Source organism: Pinus tabuliformis, chromosome 1_2, assembly GCF_031772625.1.
Source record: "Pinus tabuliformis cultivar Carrire ecotype Pingquan chromosome 1_2, CPIR1, whole genome shotgun sequence".
NCBI lineage: Eukaryota > Viridiplantae > Streptophyta > Pinopsida > Pinales > Pinaceae > Pinus > Pinus tabuliformis.
This window is the reverse complement of record NC_142298.1, coordinates 73,838,751-73,849,572: the sequence shown is the minus strand read 5'-3', so window position 1 is coordinate 73,849,572 and position 10,822 is coordinate 73,838,751. Positions and strand designations below refer to the sequence as shown.

Below are 10,822 nucleotides of genomic sequence, written 5' to 3'. Positions count from 1 at the left end.
GTGAGCTAAGCAAATCTAGAAATTTGCAATTGAAATTTAAATTGCAAAATGTCTAGAACGAATTAGGTAATAATCCACATCAACTGTTTTGGTGAGCGAAGTAAATCTGGAAATTTGCAATTGAAATTTAAATTGCAAAATGCATAGAATGGATTATGTAATAATCTTGAAGTAAATAATCGTAAATGTTATTAACCGTTTACTTATAAATTATTATTTATTATTGTGCAATCAAGAATTAAGTAAGAAGTATGAAATAAACAAACTAATTTAATATTTAAAATTAGGTTGGCCTTAGTCAAGGTTTATAACATGTGTTTATGTAAATTTTATTATAATAATACATTTGATAACATTTGTGACATGAACCTCTAATTTAACTAATCTAAAAATACTTAAATAAACAAAAATATCTACAAAGTAACTTTTATTCAAATACAATAATTAATCCATACATTTTAAAATTCAAGGAAACTGTAACTATGCTGCCTTGTTTTTTACTCTGTGAAGATTTAAGCCCGCTAAAGGCCATTCTTAAAAGTTAAAATGGATCCATCATACCCTTTAGTTAATGGATGCTTAATTTTAATTTGCTGATCGGTTTAATTTGAAGATTTATTACCCCGACGACAATTCTGTCCATTTTTCAATCAAGGGCATCTACTTTCATGTTCGGTGTGCGAGATTATACGGAGGATGGCGTGATTGATGAGCTTTGAACGAGTGGAATCGATCACTGGAAACCACCAATCGACAGCGCCTGCCATCTAGATTACCTGGTAATTTTTTTTTTTTTTTAGAGTTTTCCTGTACTGTACATTTTCATGTCCCACTAAATTTAATAAGAGACCAAACGAATTTGCTAGAAATCAAACTGGACAAAGCATAAAGTTTACAAAGCAATCCATAAAAAACATATCGGAAATCTTTTAATGTTCAGTATGGTTCCTGCTCCTTTCCCTCCCTACTTTTCTAGATTTTGTTTTAGTTAGAATATGAATAGGTTATTAGCAGTCTAGAAAAAAAGCAATAATCAATGCGAGAGATGCACCTTGTGGCCTTTTGTACTTTCTAGTTTCTGTGAGCTGCTTGGTCACTATCGACATTAATAAAAGCATATTCATGTAAACAGTCGTAAAATTATCTTTTTTCGCTTGCACATGGTCTAGCTGAGGCCTGTATTTTATCCAGTAGTGTCTTTATTTTCTTATTTAACTGTAATTTTGAAGCTTATTAGATCTTTCTTGCCTTAAAACACAAATCACTTTTTTTCACTAATTAAATAGTATTAATTGAAAGTAATTGGAATATTTTCCTCCATAGTTGCCAATCAACTATCAATGAGATTGCTTTAGACAACTCTCATAGTTCATCACTAGTGACATTTACATGGAAACTATTATCTTTGGGATTCATATCCCATGCCATATGCACAGACAGCCATTTTAATTCTTCTCTGTATATAAAATCGGTTGAAAGTTTCTATGGATAAACACTGATATTTCTCCTTTCTTTTGCATCCATTAGTTTTTTTATATATTCTGGCTACAATAATCGCGACTCTCCCAATCTCTCTATTCAAGCACAGCAACCTGCAAAGGTTGTGCCTCTCCAAGATATGTGTCATAAAGTGTCCAATAATCAATGACATGTGTCATGATCATCTTTCGCTTATGTCATCTATCTGCAAAAGTAACAATTTTGCTTCAAATCAGTGTTGTCTCATCTTGTTTATACTTAATTTGGCTGTATGTGCTATTAATGGCAATGGTGGGTTTTTTTTCCTTTCCTCTGTGTTAAATTACTTTCTATTAAATATTAATGTAATATTCCTAACAGAAATATACAATGATAAACAAAGCAAACATAGCAAAAACACACATGAAATTTGCACACAGATCAGACACCATGAATTAAGCCAAAAACTGCGTTGCTCTGAGCCATTTTATTATAAAATCATGGGGTTACAATTTGGTGTTTGGAAAGTGTGCACCTGGGCTTGCTCAAGGCAAGCTAGCAAAGCCCAAGTGATGAAAGCAAGTCTCCAAGTGCTGCTGGCTGATCCCTCTATGGCTTTGCGCTGATCTTCCCAGGAAACTGCGCTGCTGCCTGCAAGAAATGGCTGCTAGGGCCTCCTCTGGTGCTCAGAAAATTCCAGGAAATTAACCCCGGTCTCTCCACCAATAACCCACAAAAACCCACGAAGGAATTGGCCAAATGTTGACCTCGGAATTTCGGCCCAATTTCCCCTAGCTCCTCCAGCTGCTGGGTATTTCGACCCACCTGTAAATGACGCTGCTAAATGCCCCCAAAATGGCTGAGATATTCAACAAAACTCCCTCCCAAGCTTCTCTACCAAACTCAGCCCCAAATTCCTCCTCCTCCTTGTGTCTCATGTGTGGCACGAAGTAGGACTACGCAATCTCTGCTGAATCTGCTCCAAAAGCACGCTGAAATGCTCCTGGATCGATATGAAGCTCATAGATACTCCCTCCCAGGGCTGACACTCGAGGTCCATCGAAGCAAGGGTTAAATTCTCGCCTGAAAATCTCTTGTGCTCAACAACACATGCAGACTTGGCTTCCAACTCAAGCGTGCTAGTCAAGGTGAGTGTTCAAATGATCAAAGATGCCCAAAATGAGTGCCTCCTCCTATTTTGTCATTGTGCCTCTCATCTTTTCCCTCCAAGGAATGCGTATTTCCAAGAGGGGGGCGTATTTCCTCCTTGGAGTGGTCCCCACCATCCACTAACCATTTGATTTTCCCTTTTCTCCTAAGTTGGGCCCTTGCCTTAGCTCCAAAAACTCAAGTGGGGTCCCGCAACCCACTTTTCCTAAGTGTAAGTGCAAAATATGACAAAATTGGCAAAATCGATATTTCCCCTTAGCAATATTGCTAAGTGGGAATATCACAGTCCTCCCCGCCAAAATGTTGCTTGTCCTCAAGCAATTGCAATGATGGATGTTGGAGTATCTGCTCTCCCTCCCAAGTGGCATCCTCATCGGGCAGATTCCTCCATCTGATAAAAAACTCCCTGATAACTCTGTTCTGCAAGTGTCTCTCACGGGTGTCCAAAATGGCCTTTGGCTCCAGAACCAAATGCCCCTCATCATCCATGGGCAGTAACTCTGTAGCTGTTGTCACCTGTTGCCCCAGTGCCTTTTTCAGGCAAGACAGATGGAAAGTATTGTAAACTCGGCTCCCTAGGGGTAGCTCCAACTCATATGCCATAACTCCCCAACTCTCCTAGTGACCCTGTACGACCCATAAAAGCGGGGCTTGAGCTTCTCGGCCCCCTTTTGTTTGAGCGTGGACTGTCTGTACGACTGAAGTCTTAAGAAGACCAAATCCCCAACCTCAAACTGCCTTTCTACTCGGCCTCTGTCAGCATAGAGCTTTTGCTGGTTTTGCGCAGTCTGTAGGTTATCTTTGAGAGCCCGCAAAATATCTTGGCTCTCCTTAATCCAATCCTTGGCCCTTGGGGCCTTGCTGTCTCTAAACATCACATCAACAAAAGATAATGCATCATAACCGTACAAAGCTCTGAATGGGGACATACCTATGGACATGTGGTATATTGCGTTGTAGTAGTACTTGCCCATTTGCAACCACCGTATCCATGCACGCTGCTGGCTCGTTATATAGTTGTGTAGGTAGCCCTCTAACTAGTTGTTTACAATCTCCGTTTGCCCATCATTCTGGGGGTGGTAACTAGTACTTAGGGTGAGCTTCGTGCCCACCAGTCGGAATAACTCTTGCCAAAATCCCCCCATGAACTTGCTATCCCGGTCACTGACAATGGTCTTCGGAAGACCATGAAGCCGAAACACCTCCCTGAAAAACAGTTCAGCCACTTGTGAGGTCGAGGACTGGGCTGAAATAACGAAGAAGTGGGCAAATTTCGTCAATCTGTCTACCACCACGTATATGCAGTCCTTGCCTTGGACTATAGGCAACCCGATGATAAAATCCATTGAGATACTCTCCCATTTCCCCTCAGGGATAGGAAGAGGTTGTAACAACCCAGCAGGGTGTGTTTGTTCACCCTTGTTCCTTTGGCACGTATCACACTCCTGGACGTGCCTCAGAACATCATCCTTAAGGCCCCTCCATGCAAAGTGCTCCCTGATAGCCCTGTATGTCTTGGTGAACCCCTAATGCCCTGCTAACGATGAGTCATGGGCAGCCTGCATGATATTCTCCCTCATTTGGGAGTTGGGCACTAAATAAATCCGGTCCCGATAGTAAATCGCCTTATTCATCACCCTGTACCAGTCATCCGTCACTGCACCATCAAGGACCTCACATGCAAATCAGTCCTTGGAATACTCCAGTAGCAATTGCGCCCTCCAATCTAGCGCAATGCTCATCAATGAAATGGTGGCGACCTCTTGGACAACGCATCAGCTACCACATTGTGCCTACCCTTGACATACTCAATGTCAAAGTCATATTGCTCACCCACTTCTGTTGCCTCTCCTGCAGCTGTTTCTGCTCCAAAAAGAATCTGAGGCTATTGTGGTCTATTTTCACCCAGAACCTGTTACCCACCAAGTACTGTCTGAACTTGGCTAGCGCATGCATGATGGCTAGCATCTTTATCGTATATGGAGTATAACCTCTCGTGGGGAAGTAGCTTCCGACTCTCAAAAGCTATCGGGTGCCCTCCTTGCATCAAGACCGCTCCTACGCCCTCCCCTGATGCATCACACTCAAGTACAAAGGGTTGTGCGAAATCTGGAAGTGCCAACACTGGGCAGTTGCTCATAACCTGTTTGAGGCGCTCAAAGGCCTCCTGCACTCCATCTGTCCACTCAAATGCCCCCTTCTTTGTCAAATCGGTGAGGGGAGCTACCAACTGGGAGAAGCCCTTCATGAACTTCCTGTAGTAGGTACATATACCCACGAAATCCCTCAACTTTGTCACATTCTGAGGTACTGGCCAGTCCCGGATGGCCTTGATCTTCTCCTCATGCACTCTCATGCCATCCTCCCCATTGATATGCCCCAGATAGAGCATCTCCGTTAAATCGAACTCACACTTGTACAACTTGGTGTAAAACTGCTGCTCCTCTAGAATAAGCAACATCACCTCCAAGTGCTCCTCCCAGGTCTTGCTATAGATCAAAATATCATCGAAAAACACCAATACGAATTTCTGCAACTGCCCACGAAATACGTGGTTCATGCAGGACTGGAAAGTGATAGGCACGTTGGTTAGCCCGAAGGGCATAACCAGGAACTCAAAGTGCCCATAGTGACACTTGAAAGCCGTCTTGGGGACGTCTTGGTCCCTCACTCTGATCTGGTGGTACCCTGAACACAAGTCTATCTTGGAGAATAACTTGGCCCCTCTCAGCTCATCCATCAGCTCATCTATGCGTGGGATGGGGTAGCGATTCTTTAGGGTCTTCTTGTTGAGGGCCCGGTAATCTATGCACATGCGTAATGTCTCATCCTTCTTCTTCACCAAGACAATTGATGAAGCAAAAGGGCTAGAGCTAGGCCTAATATGCCCAAGTGCCAACAACTCATGAATGGCCCGCTCAATCTCATCCTTGTAAGCCTTGGGATGTCTGTACGGTGTGGTAATCATGGCCTGTACCCCCGACTCTAACTCAATCGTGTGCTCAAATCCCCGGTCAGGTGGCTGCCCTGGTGGTATGTCTCCAAACACTACCGGGTACTGGTCTAAGATGGCCTGTACATCAGGGTGTGGTGGCCTGGGCTGACCCCCAGCCTCAGAAATCCTCAACTCCACCGCCCACTCAATGTCACCATGCCTCAGATCAACCTCCATCCTGTGTGCTGAGACAGTCTGTGGAGGGTAAGAGTGCATGCCCCTAAGGACAACCAAGTTGCCATCCGACCCTATAAACTCCATCTCCAACTTCCTCCAATCAGTAGTGACTCGACCAAGAGAATAGAGCCACTGGACACCCATCATCACATTGTTGTCCGACACATCCACCACGAAGAAATGATCTGTGACTGAGTAGTTCCCCATGGTCACTGCCAAAGTGGGAACATAACGTGTATACTGCATGGTCCTATCCCCCAACACAAGGACTGAGAGCCCCTCAAGTTCCTCGGTCATGATCCCTCTCCTCTACACCATCTGTGCATCGATGAAGTTGTGGGTGGCCCCATTATCCACCAAAACTAAGACACATTGCCCCTGCACTGTGCCTCTGATCCTCAATGTCAAAAACTTAGGTACCCCACGTAAGGACGCAAGGACCCCTCTTGCTGGTGTGAAAGGGGCTCCCCCCCAGTGGTGGTGGTGGTGGTGGTCCCCTCTCCACGTGTGCCACACTGTCATCTCCACCTGCCTCCAACTCTACATCGTCCTCTTGGTCACTGTCAGAGTAGACCTCAATGTAGTGGGCCTTTCCCGTTGTGCATCTATGGCTTGGTGCCCACGGTTCCTGACAAGTGAAGCATAACTTCCTCCTCCGAAGGTCTCTCTGGGTCTCCTCATCCAACTGTCCACACCCCTGGTTGGCTCTCGGTGGTGGAGCCCTAGTGTCTCTCCCCCTCTGCTGGAACCCCTGTCTGGGTGGTATCGACGCTCTGGCCCTGGGTAGAGCATCCTGCAAGTCTCGTGCTCTCCCAACTGCGTCCTGCAAGGTGGTGGGCATGTTGGACTTCACCAATCCCCTCAGTGGCTCTGCTAGCCCCTCTACGAACATGAAAACCCTCTTGGCCTCTGATAGATCGGGTACCATCACTGACAATCTCAGAAACTTAGAGATGTAGGCCTCAACACTCCCCGTCTGCTTGAGCCTTGTCAACTCCCCAAAGTGCTCCTCCGGGTCTCTCCTCTCAAAACGCTCCAACACCCTCCTAGTGAAATCCTCATAGGCTGTAACTCTTGAATGCCCCATCGTGGTTCGCCATGGAACAGCCAGTCATGGGCTTCCCTTTCTAAATGCAATGTGGCAATTTTAATTTCCTCTCCCCTGTCATCTGATTGAGTTGGAAGTAGACATCTAACTTCTCAACCCATGCTTTCGTTGAGCTCTTGGACGGACCATCAAAAGTCAGGAGGAACAATCTCCCCATTGTTGGAGGTACTACACACCTAAGAGCTTCATTATTGGCACATGCGGACACTTAGTTAGAGCATTCACTGACATGCAAGGCTTCAACATTGGAATCTTCACCAGATTGGCGCCTTTGACTGTCCATGCATGCATGAGACTACATGCAAGATCCTTTCTGCATGATTTACTCCCTGATTTGCTCCTCCTTTCACTCCGCAACTGGCTAGTTCTCTCCGGAACTTGCTGTAGGTGTTGAGTCCTCTCATTGATCACCACTATGGCGCATTACCTTGGGATCTTCACCCAGTGATGCTATATCATGAGCATTGTAACCTATTTTCTGAAAATCAATAATTCTTTTTGTTCTTTCGATTTCTTTTTTGTGTTTTTGCTTTGCAAAGCTGTGTGTTCAACCTTTACTAGCTAGATTCATCTGTGCAGGTTTTCTAACACATTTACATGGTATCAAAGCCCACAGGTTGCTAGATAAAAGGCACACCAGTACTTTATTTTGCAGGTATTACAGCTTGGAGATCGAAGATCGACAGAAAAATGGAGTTTCCCAAAGCATCAATCCTAACACCGTACAACTATCACGAATGGAAGGACCAAATGGCTCGATACCTTCGTCAGAAAGGGTTGTACAGGATTACCATGGCTGTAGAAGTGGAACCCACTTCAGCCATAGAGAAATCCAAGTACCTCAACCGCATGGATGAGGCCCACGGATCCATATGCATGTGCATCTCCCCAGAGTTGCAGTTTCATCTATCTGCCTGCAGTACTCCCAATGAGATTTGGAAAAAGGTTGAAGAACTCTACGGGAAACAGGATGAGATGAAAGGACATCTGCTTGAAGTGGAGCTGCTCTCATTGGATCCATAGAACTATGACAGAATTCAAGACTTCTTCACCAAATATAATGATCTATTGCTGCAACTCAAGGGTTGTGGAATTGAAAAATCCAAGGAGGAGAGTCGCCAAGTTCTCTCTATTATGTCAAAGCTCGGACCAGAATACTCCGTCTTTGTGTCTACATTTCATTCAGTAAGGCTCGCAACAAGTAAATCCTACATTATGCCTTCTCTCAAAGAGTACATGGAGTCCCTCACTTTTGAGCAAGATAAACTCATTGGCATGGGGAAAATCAAACCTCCAAAAGCGCATGCACTTGTTGTGCATGATGGCAGCCACAATAAAAATCACAAATCTGATTCAAATCAGAAAAATCAACAGCAAAAAGACAAGGGAAAAGCGCATTCCCATCCAAAGAAGGAAGGGTACACCAAGCCCTTCAATGACTCCTCCGGCTCCAGAAATGAGAAAGGGAAGAAAGGAGACAAATGCACCTACTGTCATCGAGGATTCCATCCGGAATCCTCTTGCATGAAGAAACAAATTGACCAAATGGCAGAAATCCTTCAGAAGCACAACCTTGGGGACCACATCCCTCAGGGCGCCAAGAAGAAAACTGAGGATCCGCCACACGGGAAAGGTAACAATTTTCATGCTTTAGTTGCAATTAACTCTTCCCCTGATGCATGGATTATAGATTCTGGTGCATCACATCATATGGCTGCTGCAAAGGAAGTCTATTCCTCTTTGGATGCATGCAAAGGACCTCCCATCCTCATGGGAGATGACTCACCTATTGAGGTCACCGGAAAAGGTAGAGTGGAACTTTTACATGGAAGCTTTGAAGATGTGCTTCATGTTCCAAAACTTTCGGTAAACCTGCTTTTAGTTTATCAGATCACTCATTTCGGCACCAGAAAGAGAGTGGAATTCACTCCAGATGCAGTGAACATATATGACCTACATAGCAGCTCCAAAATTGCAACCGGTGAGGTAAACAATGGAGCTAGACTGTATACATTTTCTGAATTTATTGAATCTGAATCCTCCTTATTGCTTACACATGTTGATGATAGTAGTAGGCTTTGGCACGAGAGGTTTGGTCACTTAAATTACAGGTATATGCAATAGCTAAGCAAGCATGAGATGGTGGAAGGCTTGCCAAATATCAGTTTCTCTAAAGGAGTTTGTGAAGGGTGTGTCCTTGGCAAACATCCTAGAGAAAAGTTTGACACTGGCAAGACTCACAGAAAATCCTCTCCTCTAGATCTGATCCATAGTGATCTCATGGGGCCTTTTCCTCATCCTTCCATCAACAAAGCAAGGTATGTGCTTACATTTATTGATGATTTCTCACGGTATACTTGGGTGTATCTTCTCAGGGCCAAATCTGAAGTTTTTGCGCACTTTGAAGATTTCAAAGCACTAGTTGAGACATAGTCAAAGAGAAAGATCAAAGCCCTCTGTACAGACAATGGGGGGGAATATGTTAACACAACACTTCAGAACCTTTGCCTTGAGTTCGGCATACAGTTGCAGCACACAGTTCCATACACTCCGCAACAGAACGGAGTTGCTAAGAGAAAGAACCGATCTCTCAAAGAGATGGCTTCCTGCATGCTGCATGCTAAGTCACTACCTCATAAGCTATGGGCTGAAGCACTTAATTGTGCTAACTACATCCAGAACAGATCTCCTCATAGATCTGTCAAGGATCAGACCCCCTTTGAGGCTTGGAGCGGCACTAAACCGGAGGTCACCCACTTCCGTGTTTTTGGCTCCCGAGCATGGGCTAGGATCCCCTCTGAAAAGAGGAAAGCTCTTGATCCACAGAGCATTGAGTGCATCTTTGTTGGATACCCTAATGGTGTGAAGGGATACCGACTCCTGATTTCCTCTACGGACAAGCTCATCATTGAGCAAAGTGTCCAATTTGAGGAAAGTCTCTCGCATGCACCTCAATTGCCGCATGCAGACACCTTTTATCTACCTCATGACCGAGATGATGACTCAGTACACTCAGATGCAGATACAGAGCATGCAGATGCCGAGGTAGAGCATGCAGATGCAGAGACAGAGTCTTCAGATACAAATCCAGTGCATGCATATGATGATCCACATCCAAGCCCAGATCGGGCTTCCAGCAGTGAATCAACTTCCCTTGTCATAAATCAGAGAACAAGGAGCTTAAGTGAGATATATGCACAAGACCACCTAGCTGCTAGAAATGGTCTTGTGGGGGATAATTCTGATCTGCAGAGGACTAGCTCAGAGTTTATTGAGCCTCCTCTTGCCCTCACTGCCACTGAACCAACGCCATCCCGACATTGTCATTTGGTTTAGTCTTCTGATCCGCAGTCTTATGCTGAGGCTGCTGGGCATCCCTCTTGGGAGTCCGCCATGGAGGAGGAGTACAACTCCCTCCTCGAGAACTAGACCTGGGATCTGGTCCCCCTTCCTTCAGGAAGGAAACTTGTCCGATGCAAATGGGTCTACAGGACCAAGAGTGCTGCAGATGGGCAAATCACCAGACAGAAAGCCAGGCTAGTAGCCAAAGGCTTCCAACAAGTGCATGGCATTGATTATGATGAGACCTTTGCTCCAGTAGCAAAGATGGATTCCATATGCCTTGCACTTGCCATTGCGGCTGCCCAGGGGTGGGAAGTACATCAGATGGATGTGAAGAATGCCTTTCTTCACGGAGACCTATCTGAGGAGATCTACATGGAGCAGCCACATGGTTTCATTCAAGATTCATCTTTGGTCTGCAGACTGAAGAAGTCTCTCTACGGCCTTAAGTAGGCCCCGAGAGCTTGGTATGCGAAGATGGATTCTTTTCTCTTATCACAAAACTTCGAAAGATGTAAGTTTGATCCGAATGTTTACATGCTCAGGACACATGACTCTCTTCTTATCTTAGT

The 10,822-nt window shown here is 44.8% G+C and overlaps 1 protein-coding gene across 3 annotated transcripts in view; it reads left to right on the top strand.

Annotated features, from left to right (window-relative positions):
* Positions 1 to 474: 474 nt before the first annotated feature.
* The window catches only part of UBP27 (ubiquitin-specific protease 27), a 183,727-nt gene continuing 173,379 nt past the window's right edge, over positions 475 to 10,822 (top strand). For all 3 annotated transcript variants that reach the window (XM_089394727.1, XM_089394725.1, XM_089394723.1), the window contains exon 1: positions 475 to 779. The gene's annotated coding sequence lies outside the window, so the exon portion shown is untranslated. The remainder of the gene's footprint in view (positions 780 to 10,822) is intronic.